A 15,603-nucleotide genomic window follows, 5' to 3' on the forward strand; every position below is an offset into this window, starting at 1 on the left:
CTAGACTGAAGAACAAAACGACAGCAACTTGTCTGTTCCCCTTTCCCCAATTCCCCAGCACTGTTCCCATCCCCCTAACTCCCCAATAAAAAAAAAATAATAATAATAATTTCAGTAATCCTCCCTTATTTGTGGTTTCGCTTTTGGAGTTTTCAGTTACCCGTGGTCAATCATGGTCAGAAATATTAATTGAAAAATTCCAGAAATAAACAATTTACAAGTTTTAAATTCTACTCTGTCCTGCCCGGGATGTCAGTCATCCCCTTGTCCAGCATCTCCATGCTGTGTACGCTCTCCACCCTTTAGTCACTCAGTAGCCGTCTTGGTTATCAGGCTGACTGTCACAGTATTGCGGTGCTTGTGTTCAAGTAACCCTTATTATACTTAACAATGGTCCCGAAGTGCAAGAGTAGTGATGCTGACAATGTGGACATGCCAAAGGGAAGCTAGAAAGTGCTTCCTTTAAGTGAAAAGGTGAGTACAGTACAATAAGACATGTTGAGAGAGAGATACCACAGTCACATAACTTCTGTTATTGTATATTGTTATAATTGTTCTATTTTATTATTAGTTATTGTCACTTTCTTACATGTCTAATTTATAAATGAAACTTTATCATTGGTATGTTTGTATAGGAAAAAACTTAGTATATATGGGATTTGATATTATCTGAGATTTCAGGCATCCACTGGGGGTCTTGGAACGTATCCCCCACAGATAAGGAGGGCAACTATATAAGAAAATGATAATTACTATTACCATTTATTGAGTGCTGACTTTGTTTCTGGTACTTTATATGTAATCATTGTCTTTAATCTTCACAATAAGCCTAGGAGGTAGTCCTTTCTATGCGTATTATATTAGTGAAGAAATGAATTCACAGGTTGGGTTTTTGTCCCTAGTAAATGACAGAGGCAGAGTTTAACCCAAATATGTCCTGTTTTACAGTGCTTGACCTTGGTTCTATAATTCTAAGATATCCTTTTACTGAAGAACAAGGGCTTACTAATACACAAAATAATTTCTTATGTTGAATTTTTCAACTACCATATAAAACCATTTATTGATTATTTTGGTTATCTGTTGCATAAAATAACACCCCAAACCCTTAGTATCTTAAAACAATCACAGCTATTTGTTAGTATTAAAGAACTACTTATTTTTTCAATTCATGACTTTGAAGTTGTTTGCAACTCCTTTTCCTTTTTTGCTTCTAAATTAGAGCCGATTTCTGAAAATATTCCCCTACAATGTTTTTTGCATATTCTTATTTTTCTCTTTTCTAGTCTAACGTTTGTTGCCTCTTGCATAACAAAGTGATAGGTTTCTACTTCATTTCTCGTCTACTTCATTTCTTTGTCTCAAGTCACGCCCTGCTTCTATTCACTTTACATATAGTTTTCAGGATAGCCTACTTTGATCACCAATCTCTGTGTATTATTTCTCTACTTGGTCTAACATGTCCTATCATTTCCTAGGCTAGCTTTTACATCTCCGGACTTGTTACTTCCCACCCTCTCTTCCTCCACAACCTCTTTCTCAATTTTCATTATGATTAAGTGTTGCTTGTCTAATCCAGCAGCATATACCTGATGGTTACCCATTACTGTACTCCTCTTGTTAATTTTACCTCAGTGCTTTTGTCTGACATTTCGACATGGAATGTTCTCCCCAGTAATTCATGTCTTTCTTTAATGATTATCTTAGAAATCACCTGTCCAGTGAAACTTAATGTATAACACTATCCATACTACACTTAACCTTCTCAACAGTTATTTAGTTTACATTATTATTCCAGGCATTGTGCTAAATGGTCTATATGAATTATTTAATATAATTCTCTTGCCAGTGCAGTAGGTAGTATTATTCATATTTTTTAAGATAAAATTTCAGTAAGGTTAAAACCTATTGAATCTTTTATAGCTAGTGAGAGTGATCATGATTTAAAAAAAAATCACTTTAGGTATAATTTATGTAAAATAAAATGCACCAATTTTAACAATACAGTTTGATAATCTTCGGGGTGTGCGTGTGTGTGTGTGTGTGTGTGTGTGTGTGTGTGTGTGTGTATTCCCTATAGTCATCACCCCAAACAAGATATGGAATATTTTCACAATCCCCAAAGTTTTCATCATACCACTTTCAAATCATCTCTCCATCCCCAGGCTCGATGATCTGATTTCCGTCACTATAGATTAGTTTTGCTTATTCTAGACCTTCATATAAATGGAACCATACAGTACATATACTTTAACTTTTGGCTTCTTTTGCCTAGTGTTATGGTTTTCAGATTCATTCATGTTTTATATGAATTAGTGGTTCTTTCCTTTTAATACTGAGTAATATTCCGTTATATGGACATATCATTATGTATTTATCCATTTACTGGTTGATATTCTTTAGTTTTCATTTTTTGGCTATTTTGAATAAAGCTGCCATAAAAAAATTGTAGAGTTCTTATGTTTGCATACATTTTTCTTTTGGGAAAATACCTAGGAGTAGAAATGGTGGGTCATGTGGTAAGTATTCATTTAACTTGATTGGAAACTACCAAATTACTTTCCAAAGTGCTTATATCATTTCACATTCCCACCAATATATCAAAATTCCAGTTTCATATCCTTTTCAACACTTGCTATTATCAGTCTTTTTAATTTTAGCCATTATAGCGGGTATGTAGTGTTATGTCATTATAGTTTTATTCTTCATTTCCCTGATGGCTAATGGTGTAGGAAATCTTTTCATTTGCTTCTTGGCCATTTTTATATCTTTTTTTGAGAAGTTTCTGTTTAAATATATGGCTCTTAAAAAACTTTAAGTTGTTTTACCTTATACTGAGCTGGAAGAGTTCTTTATATATTCTGGGTATAAGTGCTTTTTGAATTCTGTCAATTATGAATGTTTCTTCTTAGTCTGAGGCTTGCCTTTTCATTTTCTTTATGATATTTTTCAAACAGCAAAAAAATAAACTTTTGTGGAAGTCTAATTTATTTACTTATTTTCCTTTTATAGGTGGTGCTTTTGTGTCTTGTTTTTCCCAATGTCTTGAAGAAATCAGGTAGGCTGTGTGTTTCAAGAAATTTGTTGATTTTATCTCTTTTCTAATTTACTGGCATAAGTTTTCTTAAATACATCCTTCATATTGTCAAAAACTGTGAAGGGCTGAGGTTTTACTCTTCTTGAAATTTAATAATTTTACCTGCTACAGTTTCATGGATACCCGCAGAAGAAACAAGACTCTTGGGTTAGAGATGATGGATAGTTTATTATTCATAGCAATAGCAGTAATCAGAGTATTAGCATTTGTTCACTAGTTCTCTCAAACTCTAGTTATAGGGTGACATGAAGATGGCCAGGTGACACCTGAACATGCAGTGGATTCTATTAGAGAAAAGGAATACTAAGTTTAGGAAACCCCCAAATTTTTTAATGAGCAGTAATCATACCAGCCCTTTGTTCCAAAGTGTCACTGACTATCTTCTGAGGCCGTAAGCAAGCCTGATGTCACTATCACAATCTTAGAGAGTTTGTTAATAAGTATAAATTAGTAAAAATTTAATATGTTTAATAAGTACTCATATGTTACTTATTATTTATGAGAAACTGATCTTAGTACTTTGTAAATATCAACTCGTTAAATTTTTGTGATAACCCTACAGGTAAGCTTAATTAGTACCACTATTTTATTGATGAGACAAAAGAGGAACAGAGAGTTTAAATAACTTGCTCATGGATATGTGGCTAGTAAGTGGCACAGCCAGATTTGAACCAAGTAGTCAAACTCCAGAGCCTGTGTTCTTTATCATTATATTGCATTACCTCTGTTAGACATATTTTTTTGTTGGTGAAATATGTGGTATTTAAGATGTGTTTATTAAATAGAAATAATATGTAGATATCTATAAATGTTACATAACAATATTACATCATCATCATATTATATGTTACACTAGTCCCCCCTTTATCTGTGACCTGCGTCAACCAAAATCCAAAAATATTAAATGGAAAATTCCAGAAATAAACAATTCATAAGTTTTAAATTGCACACCATTCTGAGTAGCGTGATGGAAACTAGCTCTGTGCTGCTCCACCCCATTGGGGACATGAGTCATCCTTTTGTCCAGCGTATCCACCATGTATATTCTACCAGCCAGCTGTCGTGGTATCTCAGTGCTTGTGTGCAAGTAACTTACTTTACTTAATAATGACCCCAAAACACAAGAGTAGTGATGCTGGCAATTTGGATATGCCAAAGAGAAGCTGAAAAGTGATTCAAGGGAAAAGGTGAGTAGTACAATAAAATATTTTGTGAGAGACCATATTCACATACTGTATTGCCCCATGTATAAGACGCACCTTAAGTTTGGGGCCCGAAATTTGAAAAAAATGTATTACATAAATTTATTGAAGTCAAGTTTTATTCATCATAAAATTCATACAACTCTTCATCACTGTCAAAACTCCCAACCATTAGCTTGTCCTCATCTGTGTGTGTCTGATGACGAATCACTGTCTTCATATATTGCCTTGTCCTCAACGGGAAATGCAAGTAAAAAAATTTACAACCACTGTATAAGACGCACCCAGTTTTTAGACCCCAAATTTTTCGAAAAAGGGTGCGTCTTATACATGAGGAAACACGGTAACTTTCATTACAGTATATTGTTATAATTGTTCTATTATTGTTGTTAAGCTCTTACTGTGCCTAGTGTATAAGTGAAACTTTATCGTAAGTATATATGTATAAGACATAGTATATAAAAGGTTTGGTAATATCTGTAGTTTCAGGCATCCTCTGGGTAAAGGGGGACTACTGTAAAAGAATTAGGGAGCCCATTAGCTTGAAATTGAGGAAACACTCAGGCCAAGGATTCCATCTGGTCCAGCCTTCTATCAGCTAATGGAAGATTCTGTTGTCTGATCCAAGCAGATTAGCTGATTCTGCTGCTGAAATGTTTTCACATCTGACATTCTTTTAAGATACTTGTTCGAGTGCTAAAGGACTTCGCCAAGCTCAATGGTTGTATGGCATTTTTAGTGCCGGATTACTACTAAAATTTGTATGTGTCACAGTATTTGGTTTGAGATTTGCTTTTATTTTAACATTCTACCTGTTAGTAGGGCTGTGGGTAGAGTTCTTATCTACTGTTAATTGTCAGAGATTACAGACACCCGTCAAAAAGAACCAGGTAATTCCCAAAGACTTAATTGGCTAAATCAGTTAACAGTGTCAGATTTGTCTGACTCAAAACACCAATACTTTTGTTCAGATTATAACTAGCTTATAAGTCTTCATTCTGTACTTCTTTTAGAAAAAGACAACACAATTATTTTGTTTTTGAAAGGGTAATACATAACCTGGCAAAAACATTTGCATTGTACAAATGGCTAACATGAAGAGAAGGTATTCCACCTACCCCTGTCTTTCATTCCTCCTCTGCAGAGTAGACCAGTGTCATTATATATTCTTCCAGAAGTATTCCATGTGCATATTAGCATATATTCTTGATCTATTTATTATTATAATTGTCCTTTATGTGTCATTTAATGTCCCTAAATACATTTTGTGGTTTTAAGGGAAGACTATTTATTTTTAAAATTTTCTTCCACACTGCTTAATGTAGTTTCTCAAAAAGAAAACTCAATGAATACATAGTGCTATTTTCTATTTGGATAGGATTAATAACCAAGAGAAGAGAGAGTTGGATCAAGTTAAGGATAATGATATTGTGGTATCCAAATATCTGAAAACTATAAACTCTTAAGTGAAGTCACACACACACACACACACACACACACACACACACACACACACACACTGGAATGATTAACTTTGAATAAGAAAGACATGGAAATACACATTTATGACTGCATACCAAATATCAGATTTCCAGATTTTCGGATTTCCACTGTGTACCAGATTTCAGTAGCTTTAGTTCCAAATGAGGCATGTGAGCTAGTTAATTCCCAACCTCTAAATCTCCCCAGTTATTCCTGGGATTCACCTGTGTTCATATCGCCTCTCTTATGCCATTCCATTTATGTCTACTTGTTGAGAGCTGTTGGCTACAAGGTGCTTTGAGTGGCCACTGTGGGAACACTGCTTCTCTACCCAGCATACTTGGTTACAATGCTCCCAAAGCTGCAAAGTCTCCAATATGCCAAAAACTGCTGGATTCCTCTCCATTTTTACGGTCACACTGGAGCCATGCTGTGTTATTTGCAGAAATGATAAAATGCCCTTTCCCCAGTTCTGCCTTGGACCGTTAACCTGAGCAACAATCTCATAAAGTTCCTTGTGCAAACAGCCTCTTCGACCTTTCTGTACAGCGCTTTTCTCTGTGATAGTTCAGACTGAGTCCCTGGGGGCAGGCTGTAAAAATGGACTAGATATGATCTTTTGCATTTGTTCCTCTCTGGTCCCAGAAATCCACATATTAAAAACTATTCTTTTCTGTCCCCATTTTCCATCGGTTCCTACAAATGGATGCTGACCTGGGTGATGCAGGGATGGCTGTTGCCAACCAAACACATCCTTCTGATCTATGTGACGTTATAGTTGGCTTATTTGTTGGAAATACAGAACATAGCTTACCAAAATAGCTGGTATAATAGAAAGATTTACATTTCATTTGATGATATTTAGAACTCTATATTTCGGAGGAGCTTTAAAACATCACCATTTTTCTTATTCTTTATAAAATGAAGGATATTTGAGCACTGGATTGTAAATAACTGTGTGTTTGTAGTTCACATGTTAAGTACTTTTCTGAAATTGATGGAGACATAGTCTGGAATACTGATTTGATAGAAATGCTTCATTGATTTTACTAGAGCTGAGCCAAATTCATTAATAGCCTCGATTCATTAGGAAGACACCATTAATTAAAGGAAAATAAAATAAAGATTAAATTATTTTATTGTATCTTAAAAAGCAGTACACATTATTCAGAATTTAGTATATTTAGTTTTAAGATTACTTCTATTTCATCTATGATTTTTTTCAGAGAACACATTTGTTAGTTTACTTACGAGATATATATTTGTGTTAGTGATTGTATTGAGTTTTTTGGGACTATGTGAATTGCAGGGTTTTTAAAATCTTTACCCTTTCATAGATGAAGTGCTTACTCCTCCTGGGGTTCTGGCTTATTCCAAACTAAGATGATAGAAAGTGATATAATACAATGGGAAGAGAGAGAGAGAAATGCTTTAGAACAATGCATCATAGCTATGCAATAAGTTGAAGATGCTTCATCTGGTTCTGGGTAGACAGAGGCATTCCTTTTGTTTCTTCTTTCTGTACACAAGACACAGCCTAGAGGGAATAGAGAAGTGGAGTTATAAAGGAGGGGCAATTGAGTAAGAAAAATGGGAGAAAGAGAGAAAGGCAGAAGAAGAAAAGAAAGAGACTTCCTGACATTCCTCTGAACTGGACTCTAGGGACTGGTTATGACTCCAGGGAAAAGTAAAGGGCTGTTTCACTATCTTTAGAAGCTGCATTTATCCTTGTTGTTCCCTTAATAAATTTATTTTTGTGAACTGTACCTATCAGCCAAAGCAGTGTTAAATAATCTTTGGGTCTTTATAGCTCTCAAAATTTCCACCAGAATCTCTTAAGCAGCCTAAGTGAAAACAGTGTGCTAATCATGCAAATACTGCTTCAGAGTCACCCATGTTCTCCCTGCCCCCACAGCCAGATTTCTAAATCCCTTTGTAGATATTCTGGAGCCTACTTCTTCCTGCCCTTCTAGCATTTAATTACACAGCTAAAGGGTTATCCTATATAAATAAAACACAAGCTCTGCCATTTGGAACATACAATTTAGAAAAAGGAAATGACATTACACAAATAACTAAAATAAAATCAGAAAATAATCTGTGTTAACTGCTGATGTATGCTAGGAACAGTGTTGAAAGAGAAGGTAGAGCTTTGAAAGATATTGTGAACTTGACTGATTTGAAGTATGGGACAAGGGGAAGGAAGAATTAAAAATACTATGGATTAGTTTTCAGGGGGTGCGTTCAAGATAGCAGTGTAGGTAGATCCTTAACTCATTGTTCATACCATGGACACACCAAAACTACAACTACATATAGAACAACTGTCTCTGAAAAAGACCTAAAGACTAGCAGAATAACTATCCACAACTAAGGACAAAAAGAAAAGGCCCCATCAAGATGGGTAGGAGGGGCAGAGGACCCACACCCCCTGTGGTGACTCGCAAGCAAGAGGGAGATCAAAAACATGTAGTTTCACCCTGAGGAGAGAGGGGTTTGAGCCCCACATCAGACACCCCAACCCAGGGTACCTCCACCTTGAAGATGAGCCCCAATAACTTCTGACTTTGAAAATCAGTGGTGCTTTTATCTGGGAAGAACAAGGGCTATAGGGAATGAAGACTCCACTTTCAAAGAGCTCATGCATAGACTCACTTACTCCAATTGCGAGAGCAGAGCCAGAAGTTTGAAAAAATGCCTAGGCCATATGTGAAGCAGATTCACTGACTATTCTTAGGGCTTGTGGGGGACAGGGGTCTGCTGGAATCTTTTGGAGAAGGAGGCACTGGTGGTTTCCATTTTAAAATTCTGTTTCTACCTGTTAGCCTGGAGCTGGCAGATGCCATTTTGGTGCTCTCCATTTGCCTTGTTAACACCACTTGTCTCTCTCCAGTGTTCCCTTGCACTGCTCTTCTGGCCTGCCACTTCTCCACTGTGCAGCCATGCTCCACCAGACCTGGATGGTGGGCTCTGCTGGTCCCAGTGCTCCTCCACCATGGACCCCTCCCTGCCATACCTTGTGGGTGGGTGTGCTGGTCCTAGCTCCCCTTGACCAAGATCCCCATCCCACCAAAATTGGATAGTGCATGTACTCCACACATAGGAGGCCTCTTGAATGCATGGTACTGGTGGCCAGGAGGGCTTGCATTTCTGGGACTGAAATAATCAGAGAGACAGTTCTTGATAGGCTACTACCCCCAGGGCACTACATAGACAACAGACTGAACCACATCCCCAGTCCTCTAGTGACCACTCCTTTAAGACTGGGAGACACTGCTATTTTGCTAAATACATAGAAACAAACACAGAGAGGCAAGTGAAATGAGGAAATGAAGGACGATGTTTCAAATGAAAGAATAAAATAAAATTCCAGGAAAAACCACCTCAAAGAGAATGAGATAAATAATCTACCCAATAAAGGGTTCAAAGTAATGGTCAAAAGGTTGCTCACCAATCTCAGGAGAAAATTGGATGAGTACATAGAGACCTTCAACAAAAATACAGAAAATACAAGAAAATTCTAAACAGAAGTCACAGAGCTAAAGAATATGACAACTGATCTGAAAAATACACTAGAGGAGTTCAACAGCAGACTGGATGAGTCAGAGGAACGTATCAACAAGCTGGAAGACAACACATTGAAACACACACATGCACACACACCCCAATGGATCAGCAAAAAAGAAAAAAGAATGAAAAGAAGTGAAGATGGCTTAAGGGATATATGGGACAACATCAAGTGGAATACCATTCATGTTATAGGGGTCCCAGAGGAGAAGAAAGAGAAGGGACAGAAAACTTATTTGAAGAAACAATGCCTGGAAATTTCCCTAACCTGTAGAAGTAAAGAGACATTCAGGTCCAAGAAGCCTAGAGAGTTCTAAATAAGATGAACCCAAAGAGATCCATACCAAGACACATTTTAATTAAAATGTCAAAAGTTAAAGAGAAAAATGTTAAAAGTAGAAAGATAAAAACAACTTGTTACATGCAAAGAAAACCCAATAAGCCTATAAGCAGATCTTTCAGCAGAAACTTTGCTTGTCAGAAGGCAGTAGCACCACATATTCAAAGTGCTGAAAGTAAAAAACTTTCACTCAAGAACACCCTACCCATACTAACTGTTGTCACCCCAATACACTTTAATTGGAAAAAAAAAAAAAAGAAGACTCTATCTAGCAGGATTATCATTCAGAATTGAAGGAAGGAAAGAATTTTCCCTGAAAGCAGGAGCTAAAAGAGTTCATCACCACTGAACCGGGCTTATAAGAATTGTTAAAAGGACTTTTATTTTATTTTATTTTATTTTTAATTAGTTTCAGGTGTACAACACAGTGCAATAGTTATACTTTTTACTTCTTAAGGTTACAACCCCCCCTCCCCCAATCCACTGCCACATCCCCCCCATTATCATAAATATCTATTACAATTCCATTGACTCCACTCCCATGCTATACTCCACGTCCTGTGACCATACATATATATATATATATATATGTATATAATTATAGCTGACATACAATATTATACAACATCAGCTTCAGGTGTACAGTGCAGTGATCAAGCCGCTATCCCATCCATGAAGTGGTCTCCCTAACAAGACATGTGACCATCTGACAACCTACAAAATATTTACAACATTATTATATTCCTTGAACTGTCTTTCATATCCCTGTGGCAATATTGTAGTTACGTATTTATGCTGTCTAATCCCTTCCCCTTCTTCCCCATCCCCACCCCCCTGCCAACTAGCAACCATCAGTTTTTCCTCTATATCCCTGAGACTATTTCTGTTTACTTTGCTCATTTATTCAGTTTTTTAGATTCCACATATAAGTGAGATCATATGGTATTTGTCTTTCTCCGACTGACTTATTTCACTTAACATAATGTTCTCTAGGTCCATCCATATCGTTGCAAATAGTACGATTTCATTCTTCTTTATAGCGGAGTAATACTCCATTGTATAAATGTACCACAGTTTCTTTTTTTCTTTCTTTTTTTTTTTAAGCTGAGCCATCCTGCCACCTGTTGGCAGCTCAGTAGCAGCTCAGCAACAGCTCAGCTCGGGCCAGGAATCGAACCGGCGACCCTGTTGCTCAGAGCTCACACTATTGAGCGAGGTCTTAACCAACTGAGTCACTTGGCCGGCCCCATACCATAGTTTCTTAAGTTGTCTATTGATGGGCATTTTGGTTGTTTCCAAGTCTTGGCTATTGTAAATAGCACTGTGATAAACATAGGCATCCATATATTTTTTTGAATTAGCGTCTTGGGTTTCTCTGGATAGATACCCAAGCGTGGAATTGCTGGGTCATAAAGTAGTTTCATTTCCAGTTTTCTCAGATACCTCCATACTGATTTCCATAATGGTTGCACCAATCTGCAGTCCCACCAACAGTGCACCAGGGTTCCCTTTTCTCCACAACCTCACCAGCACTTGTTGTTTGATGATTTATTGATGATAGCTATTCTGACCAGAGTGAGGTGGTATGTCATGGTGGTTTTTATTTGCATTTCTCTAATGATTAGTGAGGTTGAACACTTTTTCATATGCCTGTTGGCCATTTGTATGTCCTCTTTAGAGAAATGCCTCTTCATATCCTCTGCCCACTTTTCAATTGGGTTGTTTGTTTTTTTGGTGTTGAGTAGAATGAATGTTTTATAAATTTTGGATATTAACCCCTTATCAGATATATCATTGGCAAATATCTTCTCCCATTCAGTAGGCTGCCTTTTTATTTTATTGATCATTTTCTTTGCTGTGAAAAAACTTTTAAGTTTGATGTAATCCCATATGTTTATTTTTTCTTTTATTTCCCTAGCCCAAGGGGATATATCAGTAACATATTACTGAGGGTAATGTCTGCAAATTTGTTCTAAAAGGACTTCTTTAAGCTGAAAAGAAATGGCACTTAACACATTGAGGATGGGGCATTTAAACATATAGATGCTAATCTGCATCACTGGTCCACAATGTATTAGTAATAAGACAACATATGAAAGTGAAAATCTCACTGGTAAATATAAATATGTAGTAAAAGTAGTGGATTAATTAGTTGTAAAGCTAATATGAAGGTTAAAAGCAAAAGTAGTAAATTTAAAACTGCAATAATGGGCTAAGGGATACATAAAATAAAAAGATGTAAAATGTGACATCAAAAACATAAAATTTGGAGGGAGACTAATAATGTAAAGGTTTGGAATGTGTTCAAATTTAGGTTGCTGTCAACCTAAAATAGACTGATATATAGATATATATATATCTATATATCAGTCTATTTTATATATATTTATCTATCTCTATCTATCTATCATCTATCTATCTATATATCTATATATCTATATATATATATAGAGAGAGAGCCAAAAAATGTATACACATTTTTTTTTTTAGCTGAGCCATCCTGCCACCTGTTGGCAGCTCAGCGGCAGCTCAGCTCGGGCCGTGAATCGAACTGGCAACCCTGTTGCTCAGAGCTCGCACTCTTGAGGGAGCTCTTAACCAACTGAGCCACTCAGCCGGCCCTTGTATACACTTTTTAAGAAAGGAAAAAACTGTATTAAAATTGTAATAATATATACCGATAACAAAAGATGAATACAAGTCATGTGTATATATTTTTTTGGCACCCCTTGTATGTGTGTGTGTGCGTTTGTGTGTGTGTGTGTGTGTGTGTGTGTGTGTGTATAACGTTATATGTGAACCTCATGCTAACTATAAGGCAAAAATGTATAGTAGATACACAGAAGGAAACGAGAAAGGAATCTAAACGTAACACTGAAGACAGTCATCAAAGCATAATGGAAGAGAGAAAGAAAAGAAGGAAAGGAATAGAGAGGAACTACACAAAACAGCCAAAAAACAATGAACAAAATGGCAATAAGTACATACCTATCAATAATTACTTTAAATATACATGGACTACATTCTTCAATCAAAAGACATAGAATGGCTGAATGGATAAAAAACAAGACTCATGAATATATTGCCTACAAGAGACTCACTTCAGAAGTAAGGACGTTTACAAACTAAAAGTGAAGGGATGAAAAATGATATTCTATGTAAATGGAAATGAAAAGTAAGCTATTGTTGTTATACTTACATCAGACAACATAGATTTTAAAACAAAGACTGCAATAAAAGACAAAGAAGGCACTCCAAAATGATAAATGTCAATATAGCAAGAAGATATAACATTTGTAAATATATATGCACTCAATCTAGGAGCATGAAAATATATAAAGCAAATATTAATTGACCTAATGGGAGAAATTGACAGCAATATAATAATAGTAGGGGTCTTTAACACCTCATTTACATTAATGGATAGATCATCCAGACACAAAATCAATAAGTAAACAGCGGCCTTAAGTAACACATTATCTCAGATGAACCTAATAGATATATACAAAATATTGGGTTGTTGGAAAAGTCATGAAGTATTTTGTTTTATGTTTTTCAAAGGTCATTTATTTATATAAAGAACAAAGATCAATCATTGATATGTTGTCCGTTTTGTTCGATAACCTTTTGCTATCTTTCAATGAGTTTCATAATTCCTTGTTCATAGAAGGACCTGTCTTTATTAGCGAAAAACTGAACAAGGTGCTGATTTACAGCCTCATCTGGATTGAATGTTATTCCATGCAAGGAGTTTTGAAGAGAACGAAACAAGTGGAAGTCTGACGGTGCAAGGTCAGGCGAGTATGGTTGGTGTTGCAACACATCCCATCCAAGCTCCAATAATTTTTGGCAGGTGATCAAACGTGTGTGGTTTTGCGTTGTGATGAAACACAACTCCTTTACAATTAACAAGCTCTGGATGTTTCTGGATTATGGATTCATTCAAGCTGTCCGATTGCTGACAGTACACATTTGAATTGATTGTTTGGTTCCTTGGTTAGGAGCTTGAAAAACACGACACCTTTAAAATCCCACCACACTGAGAGCATAACGTTCCTCTGATGAATGTTTGCTTTCGATGTTGTTTGAGGCAAATCATCACATCAGGACCAAGACCGTTTGCACACCACATTGTTGTAAACAATCCACTTCTCATCACCAGTTATCAGTCACTTCAGAAAAGGATCATTTTCCTCATGTTTAATGAGCATATTGCAGATGTTTACATGTGCCATCAAATGAACTTCTTTGAGTTCATGCAGAACCTAAATATCGAGCTTGCTTACATATCACAGCTTCTTCAGGAGGTTGTGAATGCTTGAATGATGGATGTTAAATGTTTCTGTAATCTCTCGTGTCATGTAACATGGGTTTGACTCGATCAATGCCTTTATTTTGTCATCATCAACCTCAGTGGGCCTCCCTGACCGAGGAGCATTGTTGAGATCAAAATCACCAGCACGAAATTTCATAAACCATTGTTGGCACTGATGCTCTTGTAGAGCATTGCTACCGTAAACTTTATGCAACTTTTCACAAGCTTGACGTGCATTCTTCCCTTTATGGAAGTAAAACAGTAAAATATGTCAAAAATGCAGAGTTTGGTCTTTCATCTTTAACTTGTAAAATCTCCAAAATTCAACCAAATTTTTCATTTTTTTTAGGATGAAGCTAGAACTGTCAGCTGTCAAATGACATATCAATAACATAGATGCAAATGACTTTAGTACTTCCAAAAATGAACTAGTGCCATCTGTTGCAAACATATGTCATGACTTTTCCGACAACCCAATATTTCATCCAAAAGCAACAGAATACACATTCTTCTCAAGGGCACATGGGACATTCCCCAAGATAAATCTTATGTTAGGCTGTAAAACAAGTTTCAATAAGTTTAAGAAGGTTGAAATCATAAGAAGTATCTTCTCATACCACATTGGTATGAAACTGGAAATCAATCACAAAATGAAAACTGGAAAACAACATACTACTGAACAACCAATGGGTCAATGAAGAAATCTAAGGGGAAATCAAAAAATACTTTGAGATAAATAAAAATTGAAATACAACATTCTAAAATCTATGGCATGCAGCAAAAGCATTTATAAGAAGTAATGTCATAGTGATATAGGCCTACCTCAAGAAATAAGCAAAATCTCAAACAAGGTATGATTACACCTTAAGGAAATAGAAAAAGAAGAACAAAACCCAAAATTAGTAGAAGGAAGGAAATAATAAAGATCAGATTGGAAATAAATGAACTAGAACAAAAAAAATAGAAGAGATCAATGAAACAAATAGACAGTTCTTTGAAAATATAAAATTAACAAACTTTTAATTGGACTCACTGAAAAAAAAAGGGCTCAAATAAATAAAACCAGAAATGAAAGAGAAGTTAACAACTGATAGAGATACAAAAGATCATAAGAGACTACTATGAACAATTATATGCCAATAAATTGGACAACTTAGAGAAGGACTGTACAAATTCCTAGAAATATACGGTGTTCCAAGATTAAACCATGAAGAAATACTAAATCTGAATAGATGAATTACTAGTAAGGAGATTGAATCAGTATTAAAAACCTTCCAGCAAACAGAAGTCCAGGAGCAGATGCTTTCACTGGTGAATTCTATGAAACATTCAAAGATAATTTAATTTCTGTCTTTCTCAAACTCTTCTAAAATACTGAAGAAGAGAGCATACCTCCAAAGTCATTGTCAGCATTACCCTGATACAAAAGCCAGACAAGGATACCACAAAAAAGAAAATTACAGGCCAATATCCCTGATGAACAGACACAAAAATTCTCAACAAAATATTAGCAAACAATTAAATATATTAAAAGGATCATACTCCATGATCAAATGGGATTTATCTCAGGGATACAAGGATGGTTCAACATTCTCAAATC

At 35.9% G+C, this 15,603-nt stretch overlaps 1 long non-coding RNA gene across 1 annotated transcript in view; it reads left to right on the top strand.

Moving 5' to 3' along the window:
- LOC109392975 (uncharacterized) overlaps window positions 1-3,062 on the top strand; it is a 7,958-nt gene extending 4,896 nt beyond the window's left edge. Inside the window, exon 3 of the long non-coding RNA XR_002126151.1 lies at window positions 3,013-3,062. This is a non-coding gene — a long non-coding RNA (uncharacterized LOC109392975). The remainder of the gene's footprint in view (window positions 1-3,012) is intronic.
- The last annotated feature ends 12,541 nt before the right edge of the window (window positions 3,063-15,603 follow it).

This window comes from Hipposideros armiger, unplaced genomic scaffold, assembly GCF_001890085.2.
Source record: "Hipposideros armiger isolate ML-2016 unplaced genomic scaffold, ASM189008v1 scaffold_360, whole genome shotgun sequence".
NCBI lineage: Eukaryota > Metazoa > Chordata > Mammalia > Chiroptera > Hipposideridae > Hipposideros > Hipposideros armiger.